The 25,964-nt window shown below is 37.0% G+C and overlaps 1 pseudogene; it reads left to right on the forward strand.

Moving 5' to 3' along the window:
• The first annotated feature begins 4,025 nt into the window (after positions 1-4,025).
• On the forward strand, positions 4,026-25,334 carry LOC133770942 (3-beta-hydroxysteroid-Delta(8),Delta(7)-isomerase-like; annotated as a pseudogene).
• Positions 25,335-25,964: the final 630 nt, after the last annotated feature.

Below are 25,964 nucleotides of genomic sequence, written 5' to 3' on the forward strand. Positions count from 1 at the left end.
TTCTAACGAAAGTCCTGGGAGGCAGCAGATAATGGTTCATGCAGTTGGATACATGCTACCTATGTAGGAGACGCTGGATAGGCTCTGTCTCCTGTTCTCAGCCTGACTCAGCTCCAGCTGTTACAGACATTTTGGGAGTGAACCAGTAGATGAGGAGATACCTCTCTTTCTCTCTCTCTCCTTCTCTCTCTCTCTCTCTCCCCTCTTTCTCCGTCTCTCTCTTTCTCTCACTTTGTATGTGTGTGTCTCTCTCTTTTACTCCCAAATAAAACTTAATATTTTTGTAGAACAGATAATTAAATCTGAAAACAAAACATTAGCAAGTATTTAGAGAGAAGCGTGCAAAGAATAAAAAATGAAAATAACAACAACAAAATGCCACTGGTTTTGTAAAAAAGATGAGAGGGGGAAGGAACAGGGGGAAAAAAAAGATCTGTCTATATAACATTTGAAATGTCTCCAAGTTTTAGAAAACTACAAAACTTTACAGATCCATGGTCCCCCATGAACTCTGCACAAGATGAATCCAAAAACACATCTAGGTGCTTTGCCTCTTGCAAAAATAAATCAACCAAGAAAATAATGGAGTGAATTTTCAAGAGTCTTGGAGAAATAGAAACTCTGAAGAACTAGAATTTTAGATCTAACAAGAGCATAACAACCCCAAAATAGCAATATGCATGTATTTTAATATTTTTAAATGCTGAGATAATTTCTCTCTGACACATTTACTTAACACCACATGATAACCAGATCTCTGTAAAGAGGGAAACTTACATAAGCTGGAAATGTGTGTCTACAGAACAGAATGAGGAACACAATAATGTGAGTAAACACAGGATTAGTTTCCTTCTCTCAAATTTTTAATTCTACTGGAGGAGGTATAAGTGTAAATATAGTGTTATAAGATTCTTACATTATTATATGGGGAATTATAATGTTAGTAAAAAAAGAGTGCCCTAAATTTATTTTAATCCTTGAACAAATATTAAATAAATGAGAGCTGTAGCTAAAATACATTACAAATGTTAAACTGTAACACATTGATAAATTTTTGAACCAGACAAGGTAAGAACAGAAAAAGAGCAAAAACAACAAAGAGAAAATAAAACTGAAGGGTAGACAAGATTAAATATTAAGGGGAATAAAAAACTCAATTAAAAGACAGAGCTTGTCAAGCTTCATTATAAATCAGGACTCAAATATGTAGCTTTTATAGGGCATGAATTTTAATTATATAAAGTCTTGCAAACACTAACTATATGATGCCTTGACTAAACAAGTTCAGAGCCAGTGAACTCAAGGGGCTTCCATAGCCTAGACAGCTCATAGCAAGAGTCTTGGGTGATTGCTGACGTCATAAATAAGAGTGCCAATTGTTAAATCAACAACGGGAGTCAGTGGGCACATGCTCCCCACGTAGGATCTCTGTCCCTAATGTGTTTTACTATGAAACGTAAAAACACTACTAGTCGAACAATACCCTATACCTTGTGTGGTTGTGTGAGTGCAGCCTGTTGAAACCCTTGCTTAGTATGTACTAAGTTGATCTTCAGTATATGAAGGTAATTGAAAATGAAACTCGATGAAGGACGGGATGGGAGAGGGAGTGGGAGAGGGGAGGGCGATGGGAGGGAGGGAGGTTGGGGGGGGGAAGCCACAACAATACAAAAGTTGCACTTTGTAAATTCACATTTATGAAATAAAAAAAAATAAAAGAAAAAAAAAAGAAAGTGGGATGACTATGTTAATACCTGACAAAATTCTCATAAATAAGGGAATTCTCATAAATAAGGGATATTTCACAATGGTAAAAACAGTATTTTGGCAAAAAAATAAATTTAAAATATATGGCACCTAATTCAAATTTCATGAAGCAAAAAAAAATAAATCTAAAGGAATTAATATACAATCTACGTTGGAGTTTTGAGCACTTAACTCTTGGTAATTAGCAAAAATGTAAATAAAATAGCATTAGAAAGACAAATATGGGAGGTGAGTATGGTGGTGCAGTGGGTTAAGTTGCTACTCAGGAAACCTGCGTATCGGAGTACTGGTTCCAGTCCAAGAGCCTCTGCTTCTGCTAACACACTGGGAAGGGAGCAGGTAATGACTCAAGTGCTCCTATTGGGAGAACTGCAGGGAGTTCCAGGTTTCTGGCTTTAGTTTGTCCCAGCCCTGGCTGTTTATAGGCAATTGGGAAGTGAATCAGTAAATGGAAACTCTTCTCCATCTATATCTGTCAAACAAATAATCCTTAAAAATGTGCCTGGGAAGGCATCAGATGATGGCCCTAATACTTCAGTCCTTGCCACCCATCTGCGGGACTTAGATGGAGTTCCTGACTCCTGTCTCCATTCTGGCCCAGCCCTGGTTATTGTGGGCATTTGGGGATGAACCTGCAGATAGATGGTTTCTCTCTCTCTCTCTCTCTCTCTCTCTCTCTCTCTTTCTCTCTCTCTTCTTTCCTCCTTAGTTCCCCCTCTCTTTGTGTGTATGCTTGAGTCTCTCATTCTGCCTTTTAAATAAAAATAAACATTAAAAGGATAGAGAACAGAAAAATTCTTTTATCTAACTAGATTTAATTTACATTTCAAAACTCTGTATCAACTACAGAACAATACCTATTCTTTTCAAGTAAATAAGGATCATATTCTGGACAAAAAACGAATTTAGTAATGGATTTTGAATATTTTTATATGAAGAATATATTCTCTACCACAACAGAATTAACACAGAAAACAATCATTCTAGCAAATACTTGAATGTTAAATTAAGCTAGACACTTAAATACAACCAATAATTGCTATCAACTACATTAACCCAATTAAAGAGGAAAATTATATGATCTCAAAGGATACAGAAAAGTATTTTCCCGCCGGCGCCGCGGCTCACTAGGCTAATCCTCCGCCTTGTGGCGCCGGCACACCGGGTTCTAGTCCCGGTTGGGGCACCGATCCTGTCCCGTGTTGCCCCTCTTCCAGGCCAGCTCTCTGCTGTGGCCTGGGAGTGCAGTGGAGGATGGCCCAGGTGCTTGGGCCCTGCACCCCATGGGAGACCAGGAGAAGCACCTGGCTCCTGCCATCGGATCAGCGCGGTGCGCCGGCTGCAGCGCGCTACCGCGGCGGCCATTGGAGGGTGAACCAACGGCAAAAGGAAGACCTTTCTCTCTGTCTCTCTCTCACTGTCCACTCTGTCTGTCAAAAAAAAAAAAAAAAAAAAAGAAAAGTATTTTCACATAATTCAATATCCTAATGATTAGAACACAAAACAGGACAAGCAATAAAAATAATTTCAGAAAATTGTGAATAAGAATGGAATTCTTTCAATCTAGAATAAGGCGCATTTAAGACATGCTTCAGCTGGTATATTAGTAGAATATTGAATATTCTCCCATCTAAGATGATGAAGAAGGCACAGATAAATTGTTCTTTTTACTCTTTTCAATACATACTGGAGATCCAAGCTCCAGTAATACACAGCAATTGGGAAATGGGGAATGATCAAATTATTGGAAAGAACAAACTGAAATGATCTTTGATCATATTTTATATACAGAAAATACTGAGGAATGTGCAAAGCAACTTCTAGGAAATAATAAATACTTATAATTTTAAGTTAAGAAGTAAATATAAATAGAAGTTAATACCACTGAGAATATTATCAAAAACATTTGAAAAATAAAACTCAAAAATATTATTTACAGATTCCAAATTTCTGGTATAACGTATAAGAGTTGGGTGTCATCACTCCTCCTCCCAGGAAGAAAAATCTGAACAAACAAAATCTAACAGAGAACTACCGCTTTCCAGGAACAGAAGCTCACAGATGGAGCCAGTATCTGTGGGAACACTTCAAACTGGAATCAACAAGCGACTAGCAATTCAGCATGAACTGATTGGAGAGTTCTAAACAGAATAGAGATTACATTTATCTGTAATTTAAAAAAATGAAAGGCAACAGATTCAATGAAGGCTGAAAAACACTTAGAACAAAATGAGATAAAAATATTCAATAATCACAAAATGGCAAACCGTATTAGTCATCAAGGAAAGGTAAGTAAAAATCAGAGTTATTACTAGAATGATCAAAATTTCAAAATTTGATAATATTAAATAATTATGGGGATGTGGGAATGTGCTTCTCTGAAAACTGAAATGACAAAATGTATTTGGAAACTATTTTTGCAAGTGTATAATCTATATTTTGAAATAGGCACAAAATGACCCACCAATTTCATCCATGGATATTAACACAAGAGAAAAGAAATATACAAATGCAAAAAGACTTCCATTAAGAATGTTCACAGCAGCTATATTTATAACTATCAAATGTTGAGCATAATCTAAATGCCTATAAAGAGGTGAATGGCATATTCTCAGAATGCAATAAACAGAATCACATTTTGAAACACTGAGGAGCGGGGTGTATATCTTTAAGTGTATTCTTAATGAAGAAGTCAGACACAAATACATGCATGCTGTGTGAGTCCAACTTTAAGAATTTCAAGAACAGGGAAAACTATGCTAGGGCGATAAAAACCAGAACAGTAATTGCCTCTGCTACAGGGGCATTGATTTTAATGGGGCATGAAGAAACCTTCTGAGGCAATAGAAATATTCTGCATCATAATTGTGATGTTGTTTACATGAGCACATTTAGTTTTCAAAGCTCATAGAATTCTAGATTCTACCATAAGTAAATTGTACCTCTATAAAATTATTATTAAAACAATTTCAGAACAACATCATTAAGCATTAATTATACTTGTTGTATATGAATTCCTTAATACAATCCTCCTTATGTTATCTATTGGGAATTTTATTTTTCCATGTTATATTACTTGATTGTGTTGTTGTCTCCAAATGCATAGCACATGTTGAGTCAGCAGCCCTTTGAAATTCCTTTCTACAAAATAAAACTTTTGAGCACTGAATTATATCTGTCTAAAAATACATTTCCCTGCATAGTTCATTTATTTGTTATTAATAAACACTTTTCAGTATTGTGTACTGTAAATGTGGATACACTGGGAGAAAAATTAGAATCAACACTATCATAGGAATAAAAACCTACCAGCAAACAGATTCCATGGGAAATTGCTACTAACACTAAAGTAGCCATCATAATCATCATAAGGCCTGAGAAATATCCATTAACTTCAGCAATGTGAAGGTTGCTAGAGTTGCCATAAGGACAATGAGTAGGAATTAACAGAGACCCGTTAAAGACTGAGTGAATTGGATACAGCAAGTGCAGACTCATTTTAAGCATCTTATCCCTATAGGTGAGGAAAACAATAGGAAGGCATTTGAAAAGAGATCTGGAATCAAGGAACTGAGTTTGTTTTAAAATGAATATGAAAGTTTTACGCATATTTAGAGGTTGAGAGGAAAAAATGTTGGAAAGAGAGAAATAGAATATATAGAGAATAAAGGATTTTTTTTTAAAAAAAGCAATTTCTCCAAGAGTGTAGAAAATCATGGGTTCACAACCAAATCTAGAAGGATTATCCTCATAAAAAGTATGAATGCCTCTTCAGAGTGGCTGACTGAATAAAAGGGATGTGCAATAGTCATGTGAGAGTGATGAGGTCAGATAATATATAATAATATCAAGCTCTATATTGATTACTTGCTCATTAACATGGTTCAATGTCTAACCTAGTGATGTCAAAGATAGAAAGTTGCACAGGGCCGGCGCCGTGGCTCAACAGGCTAATCCTCCATATTGCAGCACCGGCACACCGGGTTCTAGTCCCAGTCGGGGCACCGATCCTGTCCCGGTTGCCCCTCTTCCAGGCCAGCTCTCTGCTGTGGCCAGGGAGTGCAGTGGAGGATGGCCCAAGTGCTTGGGCCCTGCACCCCATGGGAGACCAGGAGAAGCACCTGGCTCCTGCCATCGGATCAGCGCGGTGCGCCGTCACAGCGTGCCAGCCAGGGCGGCCATTGGAGGGTGAACCAACGGCAAAAAAAGGAAGACCTTTCTCTCTGTCTCTCCCTCTCACTGTCCACTCTGCCTGTCAAAAAAAAAAAAAAAAAAAAAAAGAAAGAAAGAAAGTTGCACAGGCCAGTATTTGGGTTTCACCAAGCAGGAATAGGAACAGGACCATAGGATAAGCCATTTTGGTGCAATGTGAATAAAAGTCAAGATGATACCAAGGAGACATAGAAAGGGGGTGCTGGATGGTAGAATACAATTTTACAAACAAGATAAATACAAACTTCAAAAAGAAACAAATACACAGTCTTTTATTTTTGGTGAATAAATCCAAAACTGTGATTTCCCCTCCAGTCTTTTTATGCCAATAAATTAACATAATAAAATTGGAAAATGAACAGATGGTCCCTGGAGCTGCCCATTCTTTTTCTAAAGCAGATGATGGTTTCCCAAAGGACAAATGTTAAGTTACAAGTAATGGTGATGTTGTATCTTTTTAGGTTGAGCAAGCATTAATGTGGCTTTTATCCACAAAAGCATCTATCACATCATTATAGCAAGTCATGAATTTTGTGAATCATTTTCCTGCCATCTGGGAATCTCTAACTTTAGGAGAAATGAAAGATTTTTTTTTAATTCCCATAGACTTGGCAGAATTAACTTACAGAAGAGTTTCAGAATAAATATCTCAATTTTTCAAAAGTAACATAGTGAAAGACATGTGTTTATCACAGGCACTAAGCTATAAGAATATTCTCTAGAAAAAGTTATACCAAGAGTCTTAAATGTAGTAGGATGAGAAAGCTGCCCAAAACAATGAGAAATGAAAGTCACAGATGTCAAGTGAAAGAAGAAAACATATTTTAAGATATTTATATATGGATATATTTAATGGTTGACAGGTTTTCTTTGGCATTCTTATTTTGATATGGCACAATCACAAATGATAGCTTATGAGCTCATTGCTGCTTTTCTAACTTAATTTCCATCACCATTTCTCTAACTTGAGTTATATAATACAAACTATGATGTACATTCAGTTCTGTTAATCAACCAAGCCGAAACATAATGCTCGCATTGCCATTCTGAATAATTCAAACTCCCAAAGTGATCTTTCCTTCAATTATTATTCTGACTGGAGGGGACAGAGGTATGTGTTTTTATCCCATCGGTGGGTAATAGCTTATTTGCAAGATGATACCAGAGGCCCACCAGGATTATTTTTGTTGAGTTCCTGAATTCATAGCAATGGATGCTTCAGAAATCATTGAAAAGTGATATTTAACTAGGAGCACATAAAATTGAAAAAGAAAGATATATTTGAATAGAAATATATCATTAACTATTAATATATGTATGATAAAATTTAATCTCATTTTTCTATAGTACCTTTGGATACTATACAAACACACACTAACTTTTTAAGAGGTACTTTTATATCAGGTACAATTCTTGCTATCTCAAAATAATATATATAAAGGTAAATTTTAAAAATATTTACAATTTTAGAAATTGATAAAAACTTGAACTCAGGAGGCTCATGGAATCTAAAATATTTTCATAATATTTACACTATATATTAACTCATTGGCTAGTCTGTCTCTAGCCTGAGAGGATCATGACAGCTTACAAGAAAAATACATATAAAAAACTGATGATAGGACAGAAACACAAAGAATACTCATTATATAAAATATAAGTAAGACAGAAACTTATATATACATGCTATAAATTGTATGCTCAAAGAAAATGAAAAACATAATCTATCTATCTATCTATCTATCTATATATATATATATTGGGTAGAGAATACAAATATCCAAAGAGAAAACAAACAATAATTGTCCATAGAATTAAATCATAACGTGGAGTTTCATAATGGAAATGATAGAGTGAGCAAAATCTATAATAATATTTCTGCAACAAATGCATTAATACTTTATCTCGACGTTTTTGAAATACTAAAATCTAAAGTCGAGTGAAAAATATTAAAGTACATCTTTCTAAAGTAACAAAGAGTAAGTGAAAGATAATCAAAGCACGTAGCCTTCAAATGTCCCATAATGATACAAGAACAGAATTCAGTGTGCTAATGTACTTGTGTATGTGTGTATTTGTGTGTTAATTTCATGTGTGTTAATACACATACACAATGATTTATCTATTTTATATAAAATTATTATCATAAAAACCATGCCTTAAACGTATTTTCTCCTTTCACACATCCATGCTTTTACCTATGATGTCAACTTTTCTTTTAAGATTTATTTTATTTATTAAGGCAGAGTTACTCAGAGAGAGGAATAACATTGAGAGAGAGAGAGAGAGAGAGAGAGAGAGAGAAAGAAAGACATCTTTTATCCCCTGGTTCACTTCCCAAATGATCACAATGTCTGTGGCTGGGCCAGGCTGAAGCCCATTGCCTGGAACTCCTTTGGGGTCTCCCACATGGATGCAGGATTGCATGTACTTGGGATCTCTTCCACTGCTTTTCCAGTTGCATTAGCAGGGAGCTTGCTTGGAAGTGGAGAAGCTGTACTCAAGCTGGCAATCATATGGGATGTCAGTGTGGCAGGCAGAAACTTAACCTGCCGTGCCACACCACCTGTCCCCTATGCTGTCAATTTTTGTAATTTATTCCACCTTCACTATGTAAGCCATGGTTATAAATCAGGTCAAATGCAACTTCTTCTTTGCTCTTTGCCAAGAATCAATACCTTGTGTGTATGTGACCCTAAAGAACACTTTTTCTTTCTCTTTTATAGAACTTTTTACATCACATTAAAATTACTTCCATGTTTATTTATTTTATCAGAATATGTGCTTTTCAATTTGCCTATGCATATTAGTTCCATTAACACTTGAGACTAGGATTAAATAAATAGTTTTAGTGATAATTTCAGGAAGAAACAAATTATTTTATAAGACTAGAAAGTGTTAATCTGTAACCTAAATCTCTAATATGTCCTAGTAATTACACAAAACTATATGAAAATATTTTTTCATATTTTAATGTGCATCTGTAGCTTTGAGCAGTTTCAAAAATCATGACCCTAGTATAAAATTACAATGAGAAAGTTACATTTTTAGTTTTGCAAATTGAAAGTTATTCATCAGATTTTATAGCTTTTCAAGTAGATTTTCATCAGAGCCTAATAAATATTAAATACACTGATTAATATTTATATTAATTATAAGGAATGTACTTCAATCTAGTGTTTTCTAGTATCTGTTGAACAGGTAGGCAATATCACAACTACATATGTTTCACCTGACCATTGTTTATTGGTTGCTGAGGGAATGACTAGTGCCTAAGCTAAGAAATCCAATTGGCAAGACTGTTGGGCCAATTATTCCTTAATGGGAGATACAGAAAACAATCACTTTTGCATATTCTTATACTGAGACTAAATGACTTAGCAATTGATGGGGAAAAAACTATGAAAATTAGAACTTAGACAACTATATTAATCAAAACATATTTTCTAGATTTTTAAATTAGAAACATAATTCTATTTCTTTTTTAACTTTTATTTAATAAATATAATATTTCCAAAGTACAGTTTTGGATTACAGTGGCTTTTTCCACCCATAACTCCCCTCCCATCCGCAACCCTCCCATCTTCCAATCCCTCCCCCATCCCATTCACATCAAGATTAATTTTCAATTATCTTTATATACAGAAGATCAATTTAGTATATACTAAACATTTTGCACCCACACAGAAACACAAAGTGTAAAGTACTGTTTGATTACTAGTTATACCATTGATTCACATTGAAGAACACATTAAGAACAGAGATCCTACATGGGGAGTAAGTGCACAGTGACTCCTGTTGTTGATTTAACAATTTGACACTCTTAATTATAGCGTCAGTAATCACCTGAGGCTCTTGTCATGAGTTGCCAAGGCTATGGGAGCATTTTGAGTTGACAAACTCCAATCTCATTTAGACAATGTCATAGTCAAAGTGGAAGTTTTCTCCTCCCTTCAGAGAAAGGTACCCCCTTCTTTGATGGCCCATTCTTTCCCCTGGGATCTCACTCTCTCACTTGCAGAGATCTTTCATTTAGTTTTTTTTTTTTTTTTTTTTTTTTTTCTGCCAGAGTGTCTAGGCTTTCCATGCCTGAAATACTCTCATGGGATTTTTGGCTAGATCCGAATGCCTTAAGGACTGACTCTGAAGCCAGAGTGCTGTTTAGGACATCTGCCATTCTATGAGTCTGCTCTGTATCCCGCTTCCCATGTTGGATCATTCTCTCCTTTTTAATTCTATCAGTTAGTATTAGCAGACACTAGTCTTGTTTATGTGATCCCTTTGACTCTTAATCCTATCATTATGATCAATTATGAACTGAAACTGATCACTTTGACTAGTGAGATGCCATTGGTACATGCCACCTTAATGGGATTGAATTGGAATCCCCAGGCACGTTTCTAACTCTCCCTTTTGGGGCAAGTCTGATTGAGCACGCAATTCTATTTCTAATATCAGTTCCAATTTAGAAAGTAGTGTTTTCATTAATTCATAACTTATTTTTATGAAGATTCATTTACTTACTTGAAAGGCTGAGTTAAAGAAAGAGAGGGAAGAAAAGAAAAGGAGATCTGCAGGTACACTTTCATCCACTGCTTCACTTCCCAAATAACCACCAATGGCCAGACCTGAGAGAAGCCGAAGGCAGGAGTCAGGCACTCCATCTGGGTCTCCCATATGGGTGGCAGGGGCCTAAGTACTCACATCATCCTCTGCTGCTTTTCCAGGTGCATCAGTAGGGATCTGGATCAGATCTCAAAACAGTGCTCACACAGGATGCATGCATGAGAGGTGGCAGTTTAACCAGCTGGACCACAAAGATTTAGAACTTCTAACACATGAAGTAAACTCAGTCCCATTAAGTTAATTTGAATTCCAGGATTCATTTTGTTTATAAAATACATTGAGATAGGTTAAAACAGATTATGGATTAATTTTAAAACTATAACTCAAATTAATTATTTTAGTAATAATAAGTTAATTTTATAAACCACTATTCTAATATAGAAAGGCAAACTTACAGATTCAACATTCCAAATTTTCAACATATGCTATCATTTTCTTGAAGAGGTGATAAAAGTTCCTCCTCTACTATCTCAGGGTTTCAGACGGAAACTTAAATAAAACAGATTAACAGGACAAAGCACACAAATTTATTAGCATTCTTTACATGTACATGGGAGCCCTCAATAGGAAAATGAAGACTCAATGAGGCAGTTAGATTTAAGTGCTTATAAATTAGGTTTAACTTTTTAGATTTCACATATGAATACAATTGTGCAGCACTTATCTTTCTGTTCTTGACTTATTCCACTTAACAAGAAATTGACAGTATAATGGTGGGTACAAAAGGCTAGGAAGAGCAGAGGTAAGAGTGGAGAAAGATTGATTTCTGCGTTCTGAGTTATGGTTAGATAGGAGTAGGAAATTCTGATGTTCAATTACACACTAAACTAATTATAATACTGATAACGTACTGTATATTTCTGTAGGAGAAATAATAAAAAATTTGGTTGTTTTCATCTTAAACAACTGGTAACACTTTGATGAGATAGATAGACTTATTGGACGTTACACAGTGTATACATGTATTGAAACATCCCATGGTACGACATATAAATGCACAATTCCTGTGTGCCAGTTGTTTAACCTGATTTTAAAAATTAGATTACATGAAGTCTGTCTTTTGCAACAAAATGGATGCAACTGGAGACCATTATGCTTAGTGAAATAAGCCAGACCCAAAAAAAACAAATATATGTTTTCTTTGTCTTGTGGCAGCTAATATATAGAGTAACAAAAAACCCTCAAAAACAAACAAAAAATTAATATAGATGAATGAAATTGACACCTTGAGATTTAATAATTGTTTATAGCCCTTGTCTATAATCCTGTGGAACCATGGTCTTTTTTACTTTCTACTTGTTGAAATCTTTATTTAGTGGAGGATTAAGTCTGTGACTATAAAGTAAACTGGAAGTATGTTATCACAAAAAATAAAAGAAAAAAAGGAAGGAGGAGGGAGAGAGAATGAGTGGGAAGTATCATTATGTGCTTAAAATTGTATATATGAAATACATGAACTCCTTATATGTAGATAATTAAAAACGACTGGCAATAATATAAAATAAAAATATAAATTTGTGGAGAAAATAAAGAAAATATAATAACTATTTTAACAATGTCTGTTGTACAGGTTTCCTCTGCTTGACAACCCCTGTCTGGTCGAAGACGATGTCCAGCTTCCTGGGATGGAGGGCATCTTTCACATGAGAATTTCATCTCCTGTTTTCAGGAAGAAAAGGGGAGGTCAGAGCTTCATTCTTGTATCTACTATTTTTGAAGTACCTTTAGCTCAAAATAATCAATATGTCAAAGTGGTATTTGTTTTAGGGTGGTGTGTGCTAAATGTCTATCTTCGATCTACACAAGCGCTTATGAGCAGCATGGTAGCATGGGCATGAACTCAGAAAAAAAAAAAATAGAAACAGAACTCCAACAGCAAAACCTTCATTTACTTGTGTGCCCTCCCTACTTTGTTGCAATTAGAGGTAATCATATATGTTTTCCAAATTACTGTCACAATTTAATGGATAACATAGAGCTCACAGTCAAAAAGATTCTCTTTAATGCTGTCCTTCCCTTCTCTCCTTTGTATGTGTGAAGCTGTTATTTTTGTGTAAACAAAATGTGTTATCTGCTAATATCACATTTTAAATATATTTATCAACCCTTTATGCCTAGAACACATTTCAAATGTCAAAAATTTTGGCAGCAGGAAAATGATTTAAAAATAAAGATGCTAACTGATCAAAGTTTGGAACTTTTCCCTTCTTTGAGTAATATCATCCAATCCCATGGACCCTCCTCCTTCTGGCAAGAGATGCCCACATGTATGAAGAAATTAAAAATTAACACTATGTTGCCAAAACAGGACTGAAATAGTCCTTCGTTGAGAAGAACAGTTCAGCTAACAGAAACTTCATCAAAGAGAAAGCAAAAGTAGCCCTTACAATGTGTTTCACTTGTTTGTACATCTACACAAATTTAGGGGCTTGGATACAGCTTAGTTTACACATGTTTTCTGCTTCCTCAATGAGTTATTGGCTATTTTATTACTTCAGGTTATAAACAATGTGAGTATTCATTTTCCTGACCCAGCATATAATTGTGAGTGAAAACTAGTGGAAAGGTAAAAGATATTTATATTTATATTAAAGCACATAAATATAAAATTTCTAAGTGCAATAGATAAACTCTTACTTGAAACATTTATTTAGTTTTATGGGATTATGATTCTTAATAAATGATTCATACTGGAGACTCTGAAATATATATTCTAAATCACTTACTTGCAGCTCTTTCTGATAACTACATTTGGGATTTTCAAGCTCAATATTCACAAAACAGAATTTCTTATGTTCATCTATAAAAATGGGCTTTCTCTTTTGTTCCTTTTTACAGTGACAGCATCACAATATACTTTAGCACACACACATTCATGCACACACACACATTCAAGAAGCTCTTTAATGCTTTACCTAGACTCTCACAGAAGGCTTCTTTTAGAGATGACATGGTTCTTTTCCACCAAGCTGGAATTCTTTTTACTATTTAAATACAAAAAGAGAGCACTGACATTTTAAAACACACACAGATCCAACAGCAAAATGTGCAGAAGAAGTGAGCTCCTGTTCTGGCCTCCACAGTCCTCATCATCCTATCTTGTGAATGAAGCTGTAGCTGTCCTCCCTCTTCTCCCACACACACAGGCTTCCCAGTGGCCACTTTATAGCCATAAAGTGTTTTGGCAGTTGCATGTGGTGGGCATGTCTCTCCCTGAACATCTCCATTTTTAAAAACATCAAAATTATTATCAGTGGGCAAAGGGTCCTTCCACCCCACTGGCATCATTTCCTACCCCACAATAGCATAGGACAACTTCCGGTTGGGGGCCATTTGGTGCACAGAAAGAATAGTGAGGCCAGCAGGGAGGGCACAGTTGCAAGTTAGGAATTTCCCAGAAACACCAAGGAGGGGAATTCTCTCCACCAGGTTTAGATAGTGCAAACTTTAAAAAAAATCAGCAGTTCAAACACCTGAATTTCAAACTTTATCCATTAAGACAATTCAACCACAGCAGTTAACAACTGAGGTCCTTCTAGGAAGTGAAGGTAGAGTCCTTGGCATTGCGCCTGACAGCCCTGTGTTAGGCCCTGGGAGTATCTGCCTCTGCTGCAATGGCCGTTGTCGCTCCATTTGCAACTTCTCAGTCTCAAAGACAACAGAAAGCAACAGGATCATAAAGAAAGTGTTCCCGGTCCACTAGACTGCCCTGAAAAACCTGTAAATATTTTGATTCACAAAGAGGGAGAGATCAGAAGTGGCTCCAGCTAAGGACTGGACCCTCTCTGAAAACTTCCCTGTCAGACCCCACAGGTCTCCAACAAGGTCTTTTCTAGCGCAGCCTCATGGTCCACTTCTAGCTCCCACTCCATGTTCTCCACCTCGCCTTTCTGTAAAGATCTGTCCTGGGACAGGATCTCCCTAGTGCAGCCAGTGGTGACCAAGGCTGTAGCGTACTGCAGTGATTCTTGAGATAATCCATTTTCTATTTCCACTTCCACTGTTATAATTCAAATCTTCACAATATTTCACCTGAAATTTTGCAATCTTTTTCCTAAATGGGCTCCTAATGTCTGTTCCTTCTCTCACTGTTTATCTGTTATTCTATTTTTATAGAAAATTAAGTCAGTGTAATTGTGTAATTATACTCATAAAAATTAACTTTAAGAACTTTGAAAACTCACAATTTGCAACCTTTTAGTATGTAATTTGTAGGTCATATGAGCAAAACAAATCTTAACACTGTGTACTCCTATATGACACATGGTAGCTATACAATACTTCTAACTATATTGGACTATATATGTATTTCTTGGCTCTTTCTTTGTTCAGAATATCCCATGTTTTCCATGCAAAAGATCTTGACTGACAGACTATATAATCCAGGGGCAGTGTTCACTCAGTTTATATTATAATGCATCCATGAATCACATAGTCTAGGATGTTGTCTTTGGAAGTTGTGCAACAAGGCAAAAGAAATACATTCAGAAATCACATTTTTAAGACAATGTATTCATTTGGCAAATCATAAGACTCACCATGTGTCATATCTGATCAGGGACTTCATGATAACAGATATAAATTGTTTTAAAGAAATAGGTGATGAGGCTGACACTGTGGCGTAGTGGCCTAAGCCTGCACCTGCGGTGCCGGAATCCCGTATGGATGCTGGTTCAAGTCATGGCTGCCCCTCTTCCAATCCAGCTCTCTGCTTTGCCCTGGGAAGGCAGTGGAAGATGGCCTGCTTAGGCCCCTGCACCCACATGGGAGACCAGGAAGAAGCTCCTTGCTTTGGACCTGCTCAGTTCCAGTTGTTGAGGCCATCTGGGGAGTAAAACAGCTGATGGAAGACCTTTCTCTCTATCTCTCTCTGTCCGTAACTTTACCTCTCAAATAAATAAAATCTTTTTTTGAAAAAGGAAGAAATACATGACATACTTGTATATATTCCCCATCATCCAAGGCATGGGCCATATCTTGCCCAGTCAGCTGCAGTGTGTGGACCTAAGAATAAGAACACAAGAGATATAGTCTGGGATAAAACTGAACCGTAAGATAGACATCAGAGGAGCCAAATGATTGATCAGAGGAAGCATGTTCTGAAAGGAGACATCAAGGACCACTAAAGGGCATCCTCTGCTTAGAAGATAATTTCATCAATTGTATGCAATAGTCTAGTGATGACCAAATCAACCGAGTAATGTTATTACCATTGGAAAATCAAAATTAATTGAACAATTTCCTATCATCAAAATAAACAAGCAGATTACATTTAACAATCATTACTCAGTAATGTTAACAATTAGTCTCATCTTTCAACTTCTAAGAGCAAAATATTTCATTCAAAAACTAACATATTTTTGTGCATATATTCATTTAAATTATAGCTTTCTGTGCCTTTGTCTTTGAATTGTAATAATTTTACTATATTTGTTTAACTTTCATTTTATATTTCCTTCTAAAATTTGTGTTTAAATCTGTATTTTCCATGCATTTAACACAGATTAATAAAATGTGTGACAAGGAAAAATCTGAAAACTTTTGAAACTGGCCAAAACTACAGATGCATATTAAAATATATAAAATATTTTCATATAGTTTTAAGTAATTTCTAGAAATCATTGGAGATTTAGGTTACATATAAACATTTTATAACCTTTTAAAAACGATTTGTTACTGCCTACAATTATTGCACTCAAAAATATTTATTGACATCTGCCATTCTATAAGTCTGCTGTGTATCCCGCTTCCCATGTTGGATCATTCTCTCCCTTTTTGATTCTATCAGTTAGTATTAGCGGACACTTGTCTTGTTTGTGTGATCCCTTTGACTCTTAGACCTATCAGTGTGATCAATTGTGAACTGAAATTGATCACTTGGACTAGTGAGATGGCATTGGTACATGCCACCTTGATGGGATTGTATTGGAATCCCCTGGCACATTTCTAACTCTGCCATTTGGGGCAAGTCCGATTGAGCATGTCCCAAATTGTACATCTCCTCCCTCTCTTTTTCCCACTCTTATGTTTAACAGGGATCACTTTTCAGTTAAAATTTAAACACCTAGGAATAATTGTGTGTTAATTACAGAGTTTAACCACTAGTACTAGAACAACAACAACAACAACAACAAATACTAAAAAGGATAAAGTATTACATTGTACATCAACAGTCAGGACAAGAGCTGATCAGGTCATTGTTTCTTATAGCGTCCATTTCACTTCAACAGGTTTCCGCTTTGGTGCTCAGTTGTCACCGATCAGGAAAAACAAATGATATTTGTCTCTTTGGGACTGGCTTAATTCACTCAGCATGATGTTTTCCAGATTCCTCCATCTTGTTGCAAATGACTGGGTTTCATTGTTTCTTACTGCTGTATAGTATAACTCTAAAGGCTTCCATAGCCTTGGCAACTCATGACTAGAGCCTAGGGAGATTACTGACGCCATAAACAAGAGTGTCAAATTGTTAAGTCAGCAACAGGAGTCGCTGTGTACTTACATCCCATGTGGGATCTGTCCTTAATGTGTTGTCCAATGTGTAGTGATGCTATAACTAGTACTGAAACAGTATTTTTACACTTTGTGTTTCTGCGTGGGTACAAACTGATGAGATCTTTACTAATTATATACTGAATCGATCTTCTGTATATAAAGATAATTGGAAATGAAAAAAAACACCTGGTGTTAAATTGGAAATGGCATAGAAAATTAATTAATTTTTTAAAAAAATATTATGTAGGATCTCTGTCTTTAATGTGTTGTACACCATTATTTAATGCTATAATTAGTACTCCAACAGTATTTTTTTCACTTTGTGTTGCTATATGGGGGCAAACTGTTGAAATCTTTACTTAATATATACTAAACTGATCTTCTGTATATAAAGAGAATTGAAAATGAATCATGATGTGAATGGAAGGGGAGAGGGAGCAGGAAAGGGGAGGGTTGTGGGTGGGAGGGAAGTTATGGGAGGGGGGAAGCCATTGTAACCCATAAGCTGTACTTTGGAAATTTATATTCATTAAATAAAAGTTTAATAAATGAAAAAAATATATTTGCAAAAAATATATTTATTGAATCCTAGTCTCAAGCATTAATGAAAATTGTTGATTGTGGGTGTCATATAATCCCTTGAGTTCCAGCTGTATTGTTTCAAGAATGCTAGGTAGTTATTCCTACAAAGTCACTGTGATATCTCACTTGTGTTACCTCCTTCCCTCATCTTCCACAGTTAGTCTAGTTAGACTCTCAGAAAACTGTAGTTTAAGTCTCTATTCCTCTAAAATCATGGGTTTAACCATAACAGGTTACTGGAGGAAATAGAATGTTCCACATTTCTAAGTATGGGGTAGATATGACTGAATACTTCTATTCTAGGTATTACCCCAGCTAATTGAAAGGACAAGACATGCATCTATTCATTTGTTCTCCTTCTTCCTTTGAAACGTAAAGTAATGTGTTTCTCCATTGATGTCACTGCTTCTGGTTCCTCCTCTTCATCTTCTACCTTCTCTTTCTCTTCTTCATTTTCCCGATCATCTTTCTCCTCTTTCTACTTTTTTAAATCCCCTTTAAATAGAACTCTAGTCTGGTCCACAGACCCAGTTAATCTACATGGGAGAGAAGGGGAAATATCTGAAGTTGCCCTTCTACAGTTTTTGTCTCATATTATTTATCTTATGATACTTACTCTCAAATCAAAAGATGGATAACCCAAGATAAATTAGGCAAACAAAATGCAGTATCATTTTAAATATCTTAGCAGTTCAATATTTTACATATATTAGACATTTATATTTCATAGTAAAAGGAAGTAACCTCACTCTTCTCTGATAATTTAGTGCTACCGAATTGTCAATTATTAATTATTAGGAAAAAAGCACCATAAAATTAACTCAAAATGTAATATAGGTCTTGAAAATTCCATTTTTTAAAAGATTTTATTTATTTATTTGACAGATAGAGTTGCAGACAGTGAGAGGGAGACAGAGAGAAAGGTCTTCTTTCTATTGGGTCACTCCCAAGTGGCCACAATGGCTGAAGCTGCGCCAATCCGAAGCCAGGAGCCAGGAATGCAGGGGCCCAAGGACTTGAGCCATCTTCCACTGCTTTCCCAGGCCACAGCAGAGAGCTGGATGGGAAGATCAGCTAGGACTAGAACCAGAGTCCATATGGGATGCCAGAGCCACAGAGCAGAGAATCAACCTACTGAGCCACCACGCCAGCCCCGGAAATTCTAATTTGATACTCTCAAATGTATATCCCAGAAGTTCATGTGTTAATTAAACCCTGGTAAGTATCATATTGAATTCAAGTTAATTTTCTCATGCTAATATTTCTTGTTTTCGATAGCATGGATGAGCTCATCAATATTTAACAAATTAATATTCATTTCACAATTCATATAGCTTTTATAAATTTGCATTCTTTACCAGTCCTTGAGACCCCACAAATAATCAGAGGGCTTTTTTTTTTTTTTCTGGTTAACTTGTCAGCTTTTCTTAGGAGCTGCAATAATGTCTTAGAAGTAAGTCTTGCCATTGTAAGCGAGCTGCCAGTGAGTCGTTAGCATTAAGATAGGAGCCTAAAGGAATAGGGAACTAGAATATTTGCTTAATCTCCCAAAGGCAGGAAACATAGTCCTCAAATACTCAAAGAGGTTCACATAACCATGAGTCATGAACATCTGGATAGAAATAGTTTCTATATATCCCCCACTGACAGAAATGGACAGCCCTCCCTCCAAGCCTCAGTAATCATGCTTTTGTTGCATATCCGTTCCTTTCCCTGTGAAATAACAGCTCATCACTTAACTCCACAAAAAGGGGACATTTATTTTCTTTTTATAAAAGGGGGAACTATTTGAGATTCAGCAAATTCTGCTCTTTTGCTGCTAAGAACTGCTTTAATAATCCTATGAGCAATCATTTACTCTTAGAACTATTAGAAATTTTGGCCTCTCTATGATGATGGTAGGATCAAGGAAGGGAGACAAGGAAAAGAGTGTGCAGTCAGAACATATTTTCATCCTTAAGCAGTGAGTAGATGGGTGGGGAAGTAGTGGAATTACTAAACAATTGCAAAATAGTTCTGGATCATCATCAAGAATTTAATTCCGAGAGCTGGTGTGGTGGCACCAAAGGTTAAGCCGTAGCCTGGGACACATGCATTCCATAATGGATTCATGCTACCAGTCTCAACTGCTCTACTTCTGACCCAGCTCATTGCTAATGTGCCTAGGAAAGCAGCAAAAGACCTCCAAAGTACTTAGGCCCCTGCCACCCAGGTGGGAGACCTGGATGGACTTCCAGGCTCCTGGCTTTGGCCTGACCCAGCCCAGGCTATTGCAGCCATTTGGGGAGTGAACCAGCGGATGGAAGATCTCTCTCTCTCTGCCTCTTTCAATGTCTCTGTTAATCTGTTTTTCAAATAAATATATCTTTTAACTAAATCATATAATTCTGATTTAAATATCCCCCTAATAGCTTTATTATCAATTTGTTTCTAAAGATGTGGTTATATAAGAGATGAAAGCATTTAGTTTGAGGAGTGCATAAAGCAATCCCACACTTAATGTCAACAGACGTGGTCCAGTCTTGAATAATTTTAGAAAGGCATTCACTGGAAATAGTGGAGGATCATGTTTGTTTCATGAGACACGTTGGTGGTTCTGTAAAGATGCTGTGAGCATACTGTGACTCACAGTGATGTCAATGAACTAGAAAATAATTAACTTCAAAATCCTAGAGGAATTTGGCAACTTAACAGGAAATATGACCATACTGTATGTGAAAGTGAAAGGGAAAAGAAAAAAGAGATTACCAGGTTTTAATTAGCTTCAATGTTGCAAGCATCTTAAGTATTTCATCTTCTTGAACCCTCCAATTATATTCATATTTAAGATAAAAAAATTATTGCTGAAGATATTAAAAATATATCCCAAATCTTATAAATGAAGAAATATAACTGAAAGATGAGTTTAAGTGTGGTTTAAATAATTTTTATAAAAATTTTACTTATTTATTTGAGAGACATAGAAAAAGACAGGCAGAGGATAAGACAGAAACAAGAGGGAATCCTTATTCTGATTCACTCTTCAAAAGCCTACAAAGACCAGGGGTACCAAACGTGGAAGCCAGAGACCTAATATAGGCTTTTCTTATGGATGCAGGAACCCAGTCACACGAGCCATTCTTGCTGCATCCCAGGTCCAACCTTAGCAGAAAGTTGGAACCAATGAGTGAACTTGGGTACTGTGATGTGGGATACAGGTATCATAGTTTGTGTCTGGACCACAAGGACAAATGCCACCTCACCTCTGCCTAATTTGGCTTATTCCTATGCCCATTGTTTTGTCACCACCACAATGACAGTCAGTTGACAAACTGTCTTGACTGGCACTGAGGGGGCCCATAAAAAATAGCACTTCTCTAACTTATTCAATAAGCTGAAACTGGAGTCTTACCACTGCTTCAAAGATTTTGGGGTCATACAAAATGGATAGCATATGGAATCTACTCTTCAACGTTTATTATCTAGTGAAGAAATAAGTACACAATATTACATGTTATAATTTGTAAGCCTATTTCTAATCTCTCAGAAATTGTAATATAACATTTGTGATAGAAGAGATGAGAGCAATATGATATGGGACAAATAGAGGAAATTATTAACTCTGGAGAGGAGAATCAATAGTCAAATACTCATGCATGTCCAAAATACAGTAAATATTTAGTAAAGGGAAAATATTCTTAAGCAGTAAGAAATAGGCTAGCAATGCACAGAAAGGCCAGAAATATAAAAAGGTAAATAGTCTATCATGAGTATATATGGTTAATTTCCTTGAAAAATCTGCAGATTTAAAAAAGAAAAATAGTATTCATATTGAAGGGGTCTTTGAATGTTAGGATAAAGTGAACTTTATTTTGTTACCATTATAAATCTGCCAAAGATTTTGAATGAAATGGGTATTGGGAGGTTTTAGTAGCCAGTTTACTTGGCATTTACTTGAAGGAAATTGTGGTCGGATAGCAGAAAGCCCAGATTTTTAAGACTGCTCTTGGAATAATTAAACAGAGAAGATTAGGCCTTTAATTATGGGTATACATGTGGAAATGGAAAGGCGAGGACACATATGAAAGACATTTGAGGCAAGGAAGTTAGTCATTTTCATTAATATTTCGCTTTACTGCAGACTTTAATAATCAGCTGGAAGATACCTTCAATATGGCTTCTCAATGACCCCCATCCATTTAAGATTTTAATCAGGCAGTTACTGCCTGGTAATAAAATGACATTTAATGTTATTATGATGGGTCTTTCAAAGAGCTCTCATCAATGATTGAGTTGATGCTCAGTAATGAGCTGATCTGCATTTAACACACTATGCTTAGTTTAATGAACTTAAATTTAATTTTTGCCAAAGCCGAGAGCTTTAAATCAAAGCCACGCCATTGTGTCCTGACTCAAAGAGTTTTCAACGCTCTTCCACTAATATGCATTGCAGAGTTATTCTTGAGTGAGCATTTGGGGAATATTTCTAACTTTTTCTAAACTTGATAATTCCCTTATTTAATCACTGGTTAGATCATCAGCTCTTCACCAAACCAATAATAAGACTTTGATTTCAGAGGAGGTAAATTATACTGCCTCCAGATCTCTAGGTTCATGAGGACAACTTCTGAAATATAATATAAAAAGCTAAGGTTTAAAAGTTGTTTTTTCTTTCTTTCTTTTTTTTTTTTTTTTGACAGGCAGAGTGGATAGTGAGAGAGAGACAGAGAGAAAAGTCTTCCTTTTTGCCGTTGGTTCACTCCTCCAATGGCCGCTGCGGCCAGCGCATCTCGCTGATCCGAAGCCAGGAGCCAGGCACTTCTCCTGGTCTCCTATGTGGGTGCAGGGCCCAAGCACCTGGGCCATCCTCCACTGCCTTCCCGGGCCATAGCAGAGAGCTGGACTGGAAGAGGGGCAACCGGGATAGAATCCGGCGCCCCAACGGGGACTAGAACCCGGTGTGCCAGCGCCGCAAGGCGGAGGATTAGCCTGTTAAGCCACGGCGCCGGCCTAAAAGTTGTTTTTTCAATCTTGCAAGCTGGTGGGTAGAAATGCTCCCACTCTGAACACTCTGGACACTCAGAAGAAATCTCTAGCCAAGAAGCCCAATAATGCCAGCAGTAAGGTTAAAAAGAGTAACCTCAAGGACAAAAGGGGAAATCCCACTGTATAAAAACCCTGTCCTCCTGAGAGGAACTGGCAGACATTCGATCTGCAGTGTATTCCAGAAGGCCATGTGCAAGAGAAATAGCAGCTCCTAAACCCAGGATTGAAAACAAGAAGGTTCTTGATACTGTCAGAAAGCCAGTTGCTGGTGACAAGAAGGGTGGCACCCCTGGATAGGAATGGTTAAGAAGGGTTAACTCTCCCAAAATGCCTAGAAGCCATCTCACTGAAATGCACATTAAATGATTTTGAACCCTGGCAAAAAGCCCTTTGATCAGTATGAGAGCCAGGATCATCCATTGACCATTTGATCATCCCCACTGGGTGCCACAGAGACAAGAGTGAGCTTTTACTACAGAAGCGGAGTAGTGGCTTGCTAGTTGTGACTGGACCTCTTTCCTTCATTCAGGTACCCTGCACACCAGAAATTTGTCATCAACGCCTCCAAGAAACCAGCAGTGTGAAAATCTCAAAGCACCTTAATAATGATTATTTCAAGAAGAAGAAGCTGAAGAAGCATAGAGACCACGGAGGTGAGATTTTCCACACCAGTAAAGATAAGTACAAGATTACAAGGCAGCACAATGTTGATCAGCAAGTTGCAGATGCCAAGACTTTACTAAAACTCAAGCTGTCCCTTAGCTCTAGGGCTACCTGTGATGTTTTTGCTCTAACAAATGAAATTTACCCTACAAATTGGGGTTCTAAATTTCTTAGGAAGAATCTAACTAAATGGCTGGTTTTAAAATAATGTTTTTCTGTTACTTGTCTAAATATAACAATATTTCCCTGATAAAGTTTGACAGAGAAAGAAATTATATAACTCATTTAACTCACTTATTGAATATTTGGGATGTTTTGTATTTTACTTCTCAGCTTGATCTATCATCTTTATATCATCTATCTCTAGATAGATATTTATCAGTATATGAATATGCAAGCTAATAAATTCAATAAGATCTTCCTTTTCATCTGTGTAGTCATTACTAAAACATGCCTATTAGACAACAAATAATAAAGGGAAGGTAGCACTACTGAAAGGTTCCCATTATTTGTTAATATTTTCTTTATATCATAGAATGTAACAAAACTTCAGTCATAATAACAAAACTTTTATAAGGAAAAAAACTTACGGTCATTCACAGTTTTCATTTTATGTATTTTCTTATTATCTACCTGAATATATAACTTTTAGTCATGTTTTATTTTGATTTATTTATTTTCATTTGAAAGTCAGAGTTACACAGAGAGAAGAGAGGCAGAGAAAAAGAGATGTCTTTCATCCAATGGTTCAATCCCCAATTGGCCACAAAGGCCAGAGCTGTGCCAATCCAGAGCCAGGAGCCAGGAGCCTCTTCCAGGTCTCCCAAGCAGGTGCAGGGGCTCAAGGACTTGGGCCATCTTCCACTGCTTTCCCAGGCCATAGCAAGAGCTGGATTGGAAGTGGAGCAGCCAGGTCTCGAACCAGCACCCATATGGGATGCCGGTGTTTCAGGCCAGGGTGTTAACCCGCTGTGCCACAGCGCTGGCCCCTTAAATCATAATTTAATGTGAAAACAACTTCAAAACCATTTTTAACATTTCCATTAGTATATTTTATGTTCCAATATTGCCACAACATTTATATATTTTATTAAAAATACAATTTTTATGTGTTTCCTCAGTATACTTAATTTGTACTGTCATGTCATGTGTAACAAAATAGTGAAAAAACAGCAGTCAGGAGACTTTGGTGCTTGCAGGTGCAGGTTTTTCTGTTCCGCTTTTCTCCTCCCTGATTATCTGCACACAGCCATCAGCCCCCAAAGCATGATGACCACAACGCCGGCCCCTTGCATCCGTAATGCCCTCAACACCTGAGGCTGGACAACTTTGTACCTAATGACTGCCCCACCTGGCATATCCTGGCTGGCCTCTTCTCCCTCTCTGGGGTCCTGGTTGTGATCACGTGGCTGTTGTCTGCCCGTGCTGCCATTGTCCCACTGGGGACTTGGCGGCGACTGTCCCTGTGCTGGTTTGCAGTGTGTGCGTTCATTCACCTGGCAATTGAGGGCTGGTTCAGTCTCTACCATGAGGTCCTTCTTGGAGATCAAGCCTTCTTATCACAATTGTGGAAAGAATATGCCAAAGGAGACAGCCGATATATCCTGGATGACAACTTCACAGTGTACATGGAGACCATCACAGCTTTCCTGTGGGGACCACTCAGCCTGTGGGTGCTGATCGCCTTTCTCTGCCAACACCCACTCCGCTTTGTCCTCTAGCTCGTGGTGTCCGTGGGCCAGATCTACGGGGATGTGCTGTACTTCCTGAAGGAGCAACGGGACGGATTCCAGCATGGGGAGTTGGGCCACCCCCTCTACTTCTGGTTTTGCTTTGTCTTCATGAATGCCCTGTGGCTGGTGCTGCCCGGAGTCCTTGTGCTTGATGTTGTGAAGCATCTTGTTCATGCTCAGAGCACGCTGGACACCAAAGACACAACAGCCAACAGCAAGCAGAACGAATGAGCAGTGGCCTAGGGTGGAACCTGGGCTGATGAGGCACTCAGCAGAAGCACCCCGCCCTACTCCCACAGGTTGGAGACCCCAAAGCTAATTAATCTATCACACTTAGGCCGATGGGTGGGCACAGAAAGGGCCAGAGACATGGAGGGTACAGGCTCTGTGTAGCTACTCCCACGAGCCTTTGGAACAAAAGGTTAAAGGGAAGACAGAAAGGCCTGTGATGGTAGCAATTTTAAAATCAGGAAATAAACTCTCTTGACTCTAAAAAAGAAAAAAAGAAAAAGAAAAAAAAAACAGCAGCCAGATATCCTATAATAAACACCTTTATGCATAATAGACATTTTTACCCCTCTAAGATATTTTTAAATAACCTTTATTTATGAAACAAATTGTTTGGTACTTAATTTATAAGTCAAATTTATTTGGTAGAATGGAGAATTTTAACTCTTTTTTTTTAAGTTTGGACATGGCTCTAAATGCATATGTTATAAATTGGATCGGAACAATTTTAGGAATACTACTCTTTTAATGAAAATATTGTTCATTCAGACTTCTCAACAATTCTTTAAAGAACTGCTCTATCTCCTTGCAGGAGCTCACATTAACCAGTCTTTCAGAATACGTATTCTCTAT

This window comes from Lepus europaeus, chromosome 12 (assembly GCF_033115175.1).
Source record: "Lepus europaeus isolate LE1 chromosome 12, mLepTim1.pri, whole genome shotgun sequence".
Classification (NCBI taxonomy): domain Eukaryota; kingdom Metazoa; phylum Chordata; class Mammalia; order Lagomorpha; family Leporidae; genus Lepus; species Lepus europaeus.